This window comes from Pleurodeles waltl, chromosome 1_1 (assembly GCF_031143425.1).
Source record: "Pleurodeles waltl isolate 20211129_DDA chromosome 1_1, aPleWal1.hap1.20221129, whole genome shotgun sequence".
Lineage (NCBI taxonomy): Eukaryota > Metazoa > Chordata > Amphibia > Caudata > Salamandridae > Pleurodeles > Pleurodeles waltl.
Window position 1 is genome coordinate 124,201,201 of NC_090436.1, and position 14,959 is coordinate 124,216,159.

Below are 14,959 nucleotides of genomic sequence, written 5' to 3' on the forward strand. Positions count from 1 at the left end.
CCAGGATTTCCTTCGTGCACAGCCAATCCTGGGTCCCGACACTCTAACCTGCAGTGCACAACCTCCTGAGTTGTCCTCCGGCGTCGTGGGACTCTCTTTTGTGTCTTCGGGTGAGCTCCGGTTCACTCCTCTTTGTAGTGCCTGTTCTGGCACTTCTGCGGGTGTTGCCTGCTTCTGTGAGGGCTCCCTGACTTGCTGGGTGCCCCCTCTGTCTCCTCATTCAAGTGGCGACATCCTGGTCCCTCCTTGGCCACAGCAGCATCCAAAAACCCTAAACGCAACCCTTGCAGCTAGCAAGGCTTGTTTGCAGTCCTTCTGCGTGGGAACACCTCTGCAAGCTTCTTCATGACGTGGGACATACATCCTCCAAAGGGGAAGTTTCTAGCCCTCTTCGTTCTTGCAGAATCCACAGCTTCTACCATCGGTGGCAGCTTCTTTGCACCCTCAGCTGGCATTTCCTGGGCATCTGCCCAATCTCGACTTTGTCGCGACTCTTGGACTTGGTCCCCTTGTTCCACAGGTACTCTCGTCCAGAAATCCACTTTGGTTGCATTGCTGGTGTTGGTATTCCTTGCAGAATTCCCCTATCACGACTTCTGTGCTCTCTGGGGAATATAGGTGCACTTTACACCTACTTTTCAGGGTCTTGGGGTGGGCTATTTTTCTAACCCTCACTGTTTTCTTTCAGTCCCAGCGACCCTCTACAAGCTCACATAGGTTTGGGGTCTATTCGTGGTTCGCATTCCACTTTTGGAGTATATGGTTTGTGTTGCCCCTATACCTATGTGCTCCTATTGCAATCTACTGTGACTATACATGGCTTGCATTACTTCCTTTTGCTATTACTGCATATTTTTGGTATTGTGTACATATATCTTGTATATATTTGGCATCCTCATACTGAGGGTACTTTTATTTTTAGTATATCTGTGTATTGTGTTTTCTTATGATATTGTGCATATGACACCAGTGGTATAGTAGGAGCTTTGCATGTCTCCTAGTTCAGCCTAAGCTGCTCTGCTATAGCTACCTTCTATCAGCCTAAGGTGCTAGAAACACCTCTTCTACACTAATAAGGGATAACTGGACCTGGTACAGAGTGTAAGTACCACTTGGTACCCACCACAAGCCAGGCCAGCCTCCTACACCCTTGCCTAAGAGGTCGCACCCCATACATAAAATCATAAAATAAATAAAATAAATATGTATACCCCTGGTGTCTAGGGGTTTCTGCCCCACTGGGGAGCGGCCCTTGCCCAAGGGACCACTCACCTTATGTGCAAGTATAAAAAAGAAATCCCTTGTGTCTAGTGGTTTCTGCTCCCCTTAGGGCAGATTGGTCTAATACAAATAGGGCAAACTGCCACTAAGGGGGGCAGAAATGGCCTAAATACAATTTGTCCCCCAGGGGAGCGACCCTTGCCTAAAGGGTCGATCCCCATACATAAAAACATAAGTAAACAAAAATATATATATATATCCATGATGTCTAGGGGTTTCTGCCCCCCTGGGAGCAGATCGGCCTAATTATAATGGGCCAATCTGCCCCCGGGTGGGGCAGAAAATGCCTAAACATAGTTGCCCCACCTGGGGAGTGGCCCTTGCCCAAGGGGCCACTCCCCTTATGCATAAGTATAAAAAAAAAAATCCCTGGTGTCTAGTGGGCATTTCTGCTGCCTGATCGCATCGCGATCTGGCAGCAGAAATGCTGGCAGAGACATGAAAGGAAAGGAAAGGCCTTTCCTTTCCTTTCATGCCTCTGCATGCCCCCTCCTCCCCAGTGGAAGAGAAATGCTGAGGTGACCTCTGATGAGATAAGCGTGCTGACGTCATCAGACATCACTGGGGGGGAATCAGGTGGTCGGGCTGGAAGGGGAAGCGATTCCCCTTCCATCCCCGATGAGGGGGTGTGGGCCCGGTGCAGGATGAGCTGGGCTCGTCCTCAGCACACGGCAACCGTGGCCGAGGGGGAGCCCAACTCATCCACGGCACCCGGGGGGTTAAATTAATTAATTTATTTTGACTTCTAAAATACTATACATTGATGCATTGTCACAAATGTCAATATAATTAATAATCTATATTATTTTATAGCAAAATATTTTAATAACATTTATAATTTAAAGTAAATGTGACTTTAATTTAAAAAAAAAAATCAAAAACATATGCATAACATTTCATAACTTGTAATACCTAATAAAGAAATATAAACATTTTACTTCAGGTATGATTTTTTTAAAATAAATGTTAAAATATTAATGTTAATTTAATGTATATTTTTTTAACTCAGTTAAAGATTTATTTCAATATTTAAATATTAATGCTCTAGCTAGCATTGTTTAAACTTTGGTCCACATTTAAAATCAATATAGAAAAGTAATGAGCATTAACATTAAAATATTTTCCTATTTTTTAAGTTTACTAAAGTTTTTAGTTATGCCTATACTTTGCCATAGAGGATGTTTAATCAGAATATCAACTATAAAATATTGTGTAACAAACATATTGGTGCAAGAATATCAAAGGCAAAAATATTGTGATATTTCTATATGTAAGTTTTACTACACTTAACACCACAAATAATTACCTTGATGATATATATTTTCAAAGTATATGGATGTAGCGTTAAGAATAACATATCTATACTTACCTATTTGTACTTTCCTTCTGAATATCTTGGTCCTTGATATTTTGGCAACTATATTTTTGTCACACCAAATTTCGTCCTTGATATTCTGTCATACAACCCCTCTGACCCTAAGGACTCAGTCAATGTACACCATGAAACAGAAAACCGCTGTGAACTGCAACCACCCTGGAACTCACCCACTAAGCAGTACTTAGTGAGTTGTGTTTTAGGTAACAATCAGGTCTGTAAGTCTTCACAGGGATAGTTAGTGGAACCCAAACCATCTTTGCTCATGTATAGGCACACTTAAGAACACTAGGAAACCAGGGTTATACTTTCAAGATTTATGTAAATAAAATCATATTCTAGTGCACAGAAAACAGTAACAATCATGAAAAAAACAAGAAAGTGTCAATAATACTTGTCAAAAGAAAGAATAATAGAAAGAGTCACAATATGGTGATGTCGTAAGGCCTCTTTCCATTAGTATCTACAAATCCTCCTTTCCCTAGGCTAACTCAGCTAAACTTATCACAAAAATGGGGCTATTCAAGTTTCATAGATGGTGTATAGTTCCATACCTGTTCTGAGCACTGGAACCAATGTTCAGCAAAGTTACGGCAGCTGCTGTTCGCATCTGCATCTGCAAGTCGACAGGTAGCTGAGGTAAGGCTGGATTTGCCTTCCCTGTAGTGTACAGCAAGGAAAGTAGATTAATGTCTATGTTTAACCCTTAGGGGCTCATTGCGACTTTGGCAGTCAGAAAACTCCGACCACCAAAGCTGCGGGGAGAAGGCAATCGTCATACTGGCTGCCTCCCCCCTGGTCGTACTAGGATGGTCCTGCCGGGCTGACCGGCAGGAACATCATAGTACGACATTCTTACCATTCAGACCAGCAGGAACAATGCTACAGTATTGGCCTCGGTTCCCTTAAGGGATCAGGGGCCAATATGGTAGCCCACCAGCACCCTTGGAATGCGCATTATCTGCAAAGGCTGGTAGAAACAGAAGTTGTGATCAGCATGGCAGCGCTGAGTTCAGAGCTGCCGTGGCTGACCATGAGTCCACCAACCGTCAGCCTGTCGGAAACCAGGGTCGTAATGTGGCAGTCAGACTGCCTGGAGTAGGGCAGTCCAACCGTAACCGTGGGGCTGGCGATCTCAAGGCTACCAGCCTCTGTTCAAACTTTTTCAACATTGTTTTTTTTCTAATATTTTTATTTTTATTTTATGTTGAAACAAAACAACTTGTGGGGCTATTACATTCCAACATTCATGACAATATTTACATATATCTGGTTGCCTGCGAACAGAACTTAACAAGTCATTTCGACACTTTACATCGTATTTATGACAGCCATCTTCAATTAACTTTGTCATTTGGATATATGATGTACAACCCCTTGCCTTTGGTTTTCCATCCTCAATCTGGCCCTAGCGAGCATCCTGGGAGTAAATACTCCTAAGCCATAGTGCTTTCTCCACAGCCCCATATTTTGTCAAACTTACAGGGACTGCACCTGTTGGGGTAGACCACTTTTTCCGCTGACATATATACATATCCATTCTTGCTCGCCACTTGTGTATTTTTGGACCCTCAGTCGCTCTCTAGTTTCTAGCCAGATCCATCAAGTCCCAGGGCACAGAACAGGAGCTTAAACCGTGGGATGTCTACCTCGTTCAGGATTCCTAATGGGAGAAATTTTGGTTCTAGAGGGATCTGTACTTCTAGTATTATATTGAGTTTCTGTTTTATCGTCCTCAAGTATGTCTGAATATCTGGACATTCACATAGTGTGTGTATGAAGGAGCCTGCTTCAGTCCCACATCTCAAGCAGAGCGGGGAGGGGGCTCATCCTATGCAATGTAATTTTTTGTCTGTCGTAATAGGCTTTGTGTAGGATCTTGAATTTAATCAAGCGTAGGCAGGATTTGAAAGCTGCGTCTCGGGGATGCATAAGCACCTCCTCCCAGTCTAGGTCTTCTAATTCTCCCAGGTTCCTGCTCTCACTTAGCTCGCAGAGCAATCAGGGTATCCAGCATATTGTTGTTTATCGTTTTGTATGTGCAGTAGATCGCTCCCCTGCCCAGTTCCCCTGTCAGAAGTCCCCCTTCAAGGGGGGAATGTTTGGGGATGTACACGTGTGCCAAACCCTGGGCATTCCATGCATGACACAGTTGCGCATAAATTTAGAAATTGGGACTTGTGCATTTTGTATTCTTGTCGTGGTGATGGGAAGGACATGATGTTTCCCTGTTGAAGTATATCCCCTATTGTGAAAATTCCTATCATGGTCCCTTTCCAAGGGGGCTCAGTCTGCTAACCTTTCGTGCCCAGCCAATTATTTTGGTGGCCCTGCACCATGCTAGGATAGCGACTTGCAAGGCCAGAGGGAGTGTGGAGAACCCCGGTCCTCCATATAGATAGTGTAGGTGTGTTTTGGGGCCCAGAAAATCTCATTACAGCTGGTAAGTCAGGTGGCCCTGCGGTGCATGTATCCAATCATTGACACCTATCAGGTGCGCTGTCCAGCAGTTGCTCTCTACGTCTTGGAATGCAAGTCCCCCATTATATGGATTCTGTTGGAGCATGTTAATAGCTATCTGCGGGTGCCCATCAGCGCATAATAGGTTTCGCAGAGTCATGTTTATTATAAGGAATGTGTTTTGTAGGATCGGGTAGTAAGTATCTTGTAGCATGTATAGTAATTTGAGAAGGGTAATCATTTTGAAAATGTCCGCTTGGCCCATCAGGGTCAGGGAAAGCCTTTTCCAATGTACTACGTCTGCCTGGAAAATTATGATGACTCTACCCACATTTTGGGTAGCGCACAGGTCAATTTTGATTGTCATGAACATTCTTATATATTTAAAGTCCTCTGCAGTGTGTTGGGGGCCCTGTGGCACTGGCAGAGAGGACTATAGTGTAGTGGGGGTGTATAGCACTGATTTGTCCCAGTTAATTTTGTAGCCTGAGTGGGCCCCGTACTCATGTATTATGTGAAATAACAATGGAATGATGTTCATGGGACCGGTGATATAAAGAAGTACGTTGTTCGCATAAAGTGATATTTTTTCTTCATGTGTGTCTCCGTGTAGGGTCTGGGAGCTGCGTATATCAAGGTGATGTTGTATGTTGTTTGCTAGGGACTCAATAGTAAGGGAAAATAAGAGAGGGGATAAGGGAAAACCCTGTCAGGTGCCTCTCAATATCAGGAATTCTCTAGAGATCAACCCATTTATTTTAATTCAGACCATCGGATCGCGATATAGGAGTGCCACCCTGTGCCTGAATTTGGGCCCAAACCCAAATGTGTACAGCGTCTGTTCTAGGAAGGGCCAGTGAACTGTGCCAAAGGCCTTTTCCACGTCAAGTGATAAAAAGACATGTGGTGAGTCTCTGGATTGTACTGTAGTGAGCCAATTGTGTGCCCTCCGAATATTCTGTTGCGTCCACCTCCCCAGCATTAAGCCGAATTGGTCCCGGTGTAACAGTGTTTTTATGACCCACATGAAACGTGTGGCCAGGATCGTGGCGAGTATCTTAGTCTCTGTACTTAGTAGAGAGATTGGGCATTATGATGTACATTTGTCCCTGGGCTTTCCTTCCTCATTGATTGTAACGATTAGGGTTCTTCGGAGGTCATGGGGGAGTCTGTCTTTTTCTTCTGCTTCCTGAAACAAGTGCAACAAGTGAGGCCCCAAAAGGTTGGAGTATCGCTCATAGAATTCCACTGGTATACCACTAGACCCCGGAGTTTTCCCAGGGCAGAGTTTGCTTATAGCTGCCTGTACTTCAATGAGCGTTAAATCTTGTTCAAGATCCTCCCTGTCTGTGTTGTCTAGTGTCGGACCTGGAATCCGATTTCTGTCACTTTTCTGACACAAATCCGGCACAAACTGAACTCCATATTTATATTTAGTGCCAAAATATTGAAGTTAACGTCATTTTTTGCCTGCCAAAAACTACCATGTGTCATTGAGATGGAAGGTAGGCGTTCCTGGGCAAAAACTAACTCAAAGCCCTAGTGCCTTATTTATCCTCACATGCAAAAATCACGCACTAGAGGAGGAGTGCCTTACCCACAGCTACCCACACCAGGAGGTCACCCACGGATGGGGGACCCATCTGAAGGTAAGTCCGGGTAGGTTTTTTTTTTCCCATCCAACGCCCTTTGGGGGCCCTGACTTGGGGCCCCCTGCACGGCTCTGGCCTTAATGGCCATGCCCAGGGGATATTTTTCCCCTGGGCATGGCCTTTGGGGTGGTGGGAATGGCTCCTGTCTTTACTAGGACAGGAGTCATGTCCACAGGGCTTGTGTGCAAGAAAATGGCGCTACACTGCTTAGAGGCAATTTTCTTGCCTCTAAGCAATGTAGCGCCATAATTTGGCGCACAATCCCCGGTTCCCAATATGCCTCCGAGGCCCTGTTAGCGTCCTTTCATAGGATGCTAACAGGGCCTTAGCGGCAGCTAGCTCCATTCCTTAAATTTGGTGCCCGGCCGGCGTCTAGGAATGGCGCTAGCTGGCGCTATATTTTTTGCCGCAAAGCTGAGCTAATGCAGGTTTGCGGCAGAAAGTATAATTCTGCCCCTTGTTGTCCCTAGATTGCTTACTATTGGTGCGTCCATGCCCTCTGCTCGGGGGTCTCCGTTGCAGGTCCAGTACCCTTTACCATGAAGGGCCCCCCTCTCCTCACCTTCATTCTGTCATCCAGTAGTCAAAAGTAGCCCGTAGGCCCATGCCCTCCTTCATAGGTTGGATCTAGGAGTGAGTGAGGGCCCACAAGTGTGTCCATCCCATCAGGAATGTCTGGGGTCGAGCTCCAGTGCTTCTGGTCCAAGTAGCGCCACTGATCAGGCATGTTGGCCTTGCCTAACCCACCATGCCCAGTCCCCACCAAAAGTGGGATATTCCCACGGCAGGGTGCGGTGGGTCTGCTCTCTCCTCGCTCACTCCTGCCCCAGCAGAGACACATTATCTGGGAGATGGAGGGGACTCTGCCACTTCAGGCCCTCTCCCCCCTCCTAGGCCCGGCACCTGTCAGATCTAGTGATGGGGGCAACGGTAGAGCACTCTATATCGGCTGCCGTCCCCGCACCACCCGTCTCAATTGGGTCTCTTGGGTAGGGCCTTCTTCTTTGGTGCGCCACCCCTAGGTCCGCCCAAAGCTCGCCCGTGGGAGGGTACCTCGCCGTTCCACCAAAGCATGGCACGCCGCTTCCAGTATGCACCCCCCTGGGTCTGTCGCAGGAGGGGCTGCAGCTATGGTCCCCTTTCCATGGATACTTAGGGCCTGATTCTAACTTTGGAGGACGGTGTTAAACCGTCCCAAAAGTGGCGGATATACCACCTACTGTATTATGAGTTCCATAGGATATAATGGACTCGTAATACGGTAGGTGGTATATCCGCCACTTTTGGGACGGTTTAACACCGTCCTCCAAAGTTAGAATCAGGCCCTTAGTCTTGACGTGGGAGATGTATTGGTCCGCTAGGCACACCATTTATACATTCATTGAGTGGAAACTCTTACGATTCCTGAACACCTGTCCCTTCCAGCGGGTGGGGGACAATATGTCTCCTGTCAATCATACCAATAATATTGGGGCTATGTTCCATTGCATAGAATCCCGCCTTCACTGTGGCCAAATATTCCACCTGGGGGAAAGAAATGTAGCTGCACATGTGTTTCACCAGGGCAGACAAAACTCTTGTCAGCACGACACAAAACATTGGCTGTGACATGCCTGCTCCCAAGCCCACTGTCACTTGGAAAGACGCAGTTGCCAGGAAACAGAGCACTGATAGAACTTGCACAAGAGGGGGGATCCCATTCAGATGACGGATAGCTGATATTAGGTCAGGCTCCAATTGGCCACACAGCTCTGTGATTGTGGCCCTGTCCAGTCTATAGGTCAGTAATATGTGCCGGTCCTCCAGTGAAGCCAAGTCCGCCAGAGGTCTGTACACGGGGTTATGTCTCCACCTCCTATTCATCCGCAGCGGTAGGTACCTAAGGGACACAAGAGTGAGTAGGCTGTCATAATTGGAACAACAAAATCACAACTGCAGTCCACATGATGCACTTATGTATTGAGACACTGTAAATGGCAAAGTATGTGCCAATCTCATCTATGACGCAGTAATTGTCAATAGGCCTGTTTCTCCCCCCCCCCGAAGTGGCAACCGCCTGTCTTGGATGGAGGGACAGGTGTAAGTGAAGTAATTCCGTCGACGTTGTACACCGCCACAGACGTGATTGCCATTTTCAATCTTATTCCTCACTTGTTTCCTGACCTTCACAAGGAGAACACCTACAATGCCTGTGCTGCTGTGACCTGTGTCTGGAACCTACCATGGGCGGTGTGACCGGGGAAAGGGCCCCAGCCTTCACTTCGGATGAGTTGGAGCAACTGGTGGATGGAGTCCTACCCCAGTACGGACAGCTGTATGGACCTCCAGACCAACAGGTGAGTACACTTTGGCCACCATGCATGTGGCTAGGATGCATGGAGATGTGTGTGAAAGCATTGTGTAAGGGTGAGTGGGGTGGGGGGATTGTTTGTTGGTGGTGTATATGTTGTGCACTGGCCTATTTGTGTGCCAATGGTGATGGAAACGGGTATGGTGGGCCATTTGTGTGACAGGCTGGACTGTTTGTTTAATGGTGTTCTCATGTCTGTATTGCCCCTGCAGGTCAAAGCCCATCAAAAGAAGGGATTATGGCATGCCATCGCCAAGGGCGTGCGGACCCTGGGGGCCTATGGCAGGCGGAGCACCCACTGTCGGAAACAGTGGGAGGACATGAGACGCTGGGCACGGAAGTCCGCAGAGGCCCAGCTGGGGATGGCCTCCCATTGAAGAAGGGGTGCCTGCCAGACCCTGAACCCCCTGATGGCCCGCATACTTGCGGTGGACTACCCTGAGCTGGATGAGCACTTGAGGGAATCACAGCAGCCACAAGGTGATGAGTAGAGTAGGTATCATTACATATTTTGGCTGGTGGGTGGTATCTGGGTGGTGGATGTGTGTTAGTGGGTGCCCCTAAAGCCGGGCCAGACATTGCAGCTTGGGTCAACTGAAGGGTAATGGGTGCATGGCAAATACAGGTAACCTAGCTTGTTACCAGTCCATTTCAGCCAGGGCATCGTGGGTCCCAGGTGTGCTGCAGTTGGCGGTGTGTGGTCCTCATCTTGCCTTAGTGACTAGCCATATCCCTGGTAGTGCAATGCATAGTGCTTAAGCCTGTTCCCTGTGTGTGACTGTGATGTGCATGCCAATAGTGGTGTTGGTGCTGTCATTGACCAAGTGTATCCTTTGTCTCCTCCTTTCTTGTTTTGTCATCCTGTCCTTGTGTGCATTAGCATCATCCCACAGGACCCTGGAAGCAGAGTCCACCGATGCCAAGGGAATCAGTGGGATTGAGGGCGAGGGGAGCACCATGGCGGAGACTGGAGGAGACAACACAGATCAGGTACCACCTCCGATGGGAGCTCCCTGGTGGTGGTGGACACCTCTGTGACCACCCCAGCTGGAGGTACAGCTGCCACTCCCCGACCAGCACCGCCCTCCCAGTAGCCCCACAGCGATTTGCCCATGCCCGCTCACCCAGGAGGGTGGGCATCTCCTTTGCCCCAGGCACCTCAGGCCCTGCCCTAGTGAGCCCTGCTGCCCTGAGTGAGGAGGCTATTGACCTCCTGAGATCCATCTCTGTAGGGAAATCAACCATTGTGAATGCAATCCAGAGGCTGGCATCTCAGATGCAGCAATGCAGTGCATTCCTGGAGGGCATTCATGGTGGATTGGCGGCCCAACAGAGATCGATTCACACTCTGGCCTCCTCACTGATGGCCATTGTCCCTGTTCCTACCATCCCCCCTCCAGCTATCATTTCCCAGTCCCATTCTCCTCAACCCCAACCCATCCCAGGCACACATACAGATGAGCATACAAAAAGTATAAATATGGGCCGCAGTGCACACTGCCTGACCATTGGTGCAATGGCGATGAATCATTTAGTGTTACACTTCCTCTCAGTCATGGAGTGTTGTCCATGTACACAAGGTTGTGGTACCTGACACATGTTGTGTGAGTGTCAAAGCATAGAATTCAGACTTGATGTTATCATCTGTGGACATTTGGTATAGCTTATGTGGAAAACATAAGAACGGTCCAATGTGTGGGGAAGACTGCCATGTGTGCTCCTACTGTACTTAGAGATCCAGTTGTCTACCATATGTAACACTGACTTTATATATTCATAATTGGACGATTTCTTGCATATTATTCATTGGAACAGTCATATTAAATTTTTTCATAATGCTTTATACAATGTTTCCTATTCAGATCTGTACTTTCTAATGTTGTGACTTCTGGGCATGGTCTGTATGTTGACAAGTATCTATTCACTTTGTTGGTATGTCCTTCCCCACATTTAAAGCATTTTTTTTATTTTGACAAACTAGAATTGCAGATTCTGATTGAGCATTACCAAATCTCAATGGCTACTCATCCGTGGTTCTTTCTATATGTTGCTGAATTCTAAAATGGTATGAAATTACTTGCTAATATCTACACAACCCAGTCACTTACTATGTATCGAACAAATGGCTCCCTTCTGTGAGTTTGTTCAGCACAGACAGATATTGTTGTTTAACATGTATACACCTCCAGGTGCCCCCTATTAGAACCTCTGGTCAGAAATAAAGACTTAAATGAAGGCTTTAATTTATGAAACATGCAGTATTACTAATAGCTGGCGATTTTAATGTAAAAAAAAAAACAGTACATCCTGCAAATTAACGGAAGATGAAGATTACTTAAAAGGTGTGAGAAATTACTGAAACCAAAATAACTAATTCAAAATGTGATAAAAGGGAGGGTATCGTAATAATACTGAGTGATATTACTGAGATGCGCTGCATAATGGGAGAATGAAAGGTGACTGGCCAACTGCATTTACTCATAATAATAGCGGTGGCAGTATAGGCATAGATTATATTTTTCGTTCTGGTAGTCTTGTCTTACATCTTTTTGATATAACCATAGTTCAAACAGATGATCTAAATGATCACAGCATATTAGTATTAACAACATCTAGGCCCTCATTACAACCCTGGTGGTCGGTGGTAATGCGGCGGTAAAAAAAAGGGAATTATGACCATGGCGGAAACCGCCAACATAGACAGCCACTTTAACACTCCGACCGCAACGGCGGTACAAACAAACAGCATGGCGGTCACCGCCAACAGACAGGTGGAAGACAATGTACCGCCCACACTATTATGACAGGCCAATCCGCCACCTTTTCCGGGGCATATTCAACGCGAACAAAAACACAGCGGAAACAGGACTTTGAAGGGGAAACACTCACCTCCACACACCCCACGAGGAACCAGGACGCCATGGAGCCTGAACTCCAAATACTCCCTGCGATAGTCTTCCTGCTCCTCTACCAGGAGCACGACCGACAGCGACGACGACCACGACCACGGTGAGTACTGCACCTACAACACAGAGGAGGGAAAAGAGAGTGACACACGCAACACCCCTACCTCCAACCTCACCCACAACACCATACACACAAATACATGCTGCAAAATCACATTTACATCCCCCAAACCCCCTTGGAAGAACGCAAGGACAAAAGGAAATCATTGTAACCAGTGTAATCAAGAAAAATCCATTAGTCAAAATGTATATACACTATAAACAAATATGTACACCAGGAATTCAAGTCCAGGTACTGCATCTATATAGTCCATGGACCACTGGGCCCAAAATGCATGGGTGAGGCCTACACTCGATACCCGATCGAAACAGAGAGAACACTGCAGGGGCATTAGATCGAAATAAAACAGGCACCTCAGGGGGAAGGGAAGGGGGGGCACCTCAGCCGGATGAGTGCACGACGCCAGCTCCACGAGGGGGCTCCATGGCCATTGAAATATCCTGGGGAGTGCAAAGCCACAGTCTCTCAAGTGGGTGGTTTGCCCACTGCTTTATCCTGGGGAGTGCAAAGCCACAGTCTCTCAAATCTCTCCAGTGGGTGGTTTTCCCACTGCTGCATCCTGGGGAGTGCAAAGCCACAGTCTCTCAAGTGGGTGGTTTGCCCACTGCTTTATCCTGGGGAGTGCAAAGCCACAGTCTCTCAAGTCTCTCAAGTAGGTGGTTTGCCCACTGCTTTTTCCTGGGGAGTGCAAAGCCACAGTCTCTCAAGTGGGTGGTTTGCCCACTGCTTTATCCTGGGGAGTGCAAAGCCACAGTCTCTCAAATCTCTCCAGTGGGTGGTTTGCCCACTGCTACATCCTGGGGAATGCAAAGCCACAGCCTCTCAAGTCTCTCCTGTGGGTGGTTTGCCCACTGCTTTATCCTGGGGAGTGTAAAGCCACAGTCTCTCAAGTCTCTCAAGTGGGTGATTTGCCCACTGCTTTATCCTGGGGAGTGCAAAGCCACAGTCTCTCAAGTGGATAACAGTCTCCACTGCTTCTGGAGGGGGCTTTGTGCCCAGAGTGCTTCATCCTGCCAAGGACTGAGGTAGTGGATGTATTTCTCCACTTGTTCTGGAGGGGGCTTTGTGCCCAGAGTGCTTCATCCTGCCAAGGACTGAGGTAGTGGATGTGACACTCCACTGACTGTGGGGCAACTTGGAAGCTGCCCAGGCACCTGGACCACCAGCCTCGTAGGAATGACCACTGGGGATGGCAGCCATGTCTGTGGTGGTGCCACTGGCTCAGGATGTCGTGTGGCCGCTGGCGGCGGGGTCAAGAGCGGCGGTGCTTGCGGCGGTCATTGGGGCGGCGGTGCTTGCGGCGGTCAGTGGGCCGGCGGTGCTGGTGGCGGCCTCACTGACTGCAGTGCAGGTGGCTTACTCACTGACTGCAGTGAAGGTGGCTGGCTCACTGACTGCTGTGCTGGTGGCTGGCTCACTGACTGCCGTGCTGGAGGCAGTGTCAGTAGCGGCGGTGCTGGTGGCGGGCTCACTGACGGCGGTGCTGGCGGCGGTGTCAGTAGCGGCGGTGCTAGTGGCGGGCTCACTGACTGCGGTGCTGGCGGCGGTGTCAGCAGCGGTGGTGCTGGTGGCGGGCTCACTGACTGCGGTGCTGCTGAAGGGCACAGTGTCTGCGGTGCTGGTGAAGGGCTCAGTATCTGGGGTGCTGGCGGCGGTGTCCGTGGCAGCGGTGCATGTGGCGGTGCCGGTGGCGGTCTTGTCCGCCATGCAAGTTGGTGGCGACGTTGACTTGCCTTTCTTTTTCAGGCCCTTCCCCACCTTGGATGGTGGTGCAGCTGTCTTGCCACTCCCAACTATTGTCTTGGCTGAGCCCTTGGTGGCAGGTGTTTTGGCCTTCCCCCTCCGGTTTGTGGCCAACTTCTTCTGTTTTGGAGGTGGGGGAATGTCCTTGGCCTCGCTCCTTGGGACCCTGGCAGCCCTGTTGCTTGGCGCACTCCAGAATCCGGATATTGCTGGCACCACTGTGCCCGGTGATGTGGTGGCTGAGGTGCTGGGTTGGGACCTCGAAAGGCGGGCCCTAGGGGACAGACGGGGGTAGGTGTAGCGAAGAGGTCTACTTTTGATAGGAAAAGCTTTTTAGACACACTGGGACAGGTAGATGGAGGGGGTTTGGGAGTGGAGGAAGAGGTAGTGGTTGTAGGAGGTGTTCGTATGCTGACTTTGGGTGAAGGTGCATGGGCTGGAGGCTGTCGTGAGGTGGATGGCTGTTGGGTGGGTGTGTGACTGCGTTTGTGTAGTTTGGGAGGAGGGCTCACAGACACACTGGGAGAGGACACAGGGGATGTGTGAATGGTAGTGGGGGCGGTGAGTGTGTTGTAATTTAGTAGCAATTAGATTAAGAATTAGCAGAAGACATCTTGTATTTAGCAACTATTGTGACCATTTTGCGGAATCCATTTTGTATTCATGGCAGCCATTTTCTCTGTCCTACCTTTCTGTTAACTACTCTTGAAAATCTGTCTAGGGACAAGTTATATTTAGCATCTCCCACTTTTGCACATGCCCAGTAAGATCTGCAGCTGTTGGTAATCAGTAACAGACAGTAATGTGTCAACTAGTCCTTGAAAACTGTTTGCCCCTCCTACCTGTCGACTGTGCATTTCCATATGACCTTATATGTATGTAAGTCTTGCTTCTATAATTGTACCACCTTCTTTTCGCCCCTGCGTGGGTATAAAAGGACCATGCTCTCTAAGTTCAGTGTGCTACTTCAAAAATTACCGAAGGGTGCTGTTTGAACTGTAGTACCACCTCATGAGGTTTAATAAACTTTGGCCCTCATTACAACATTGGTGGTAAATCCCGCTTACCGCC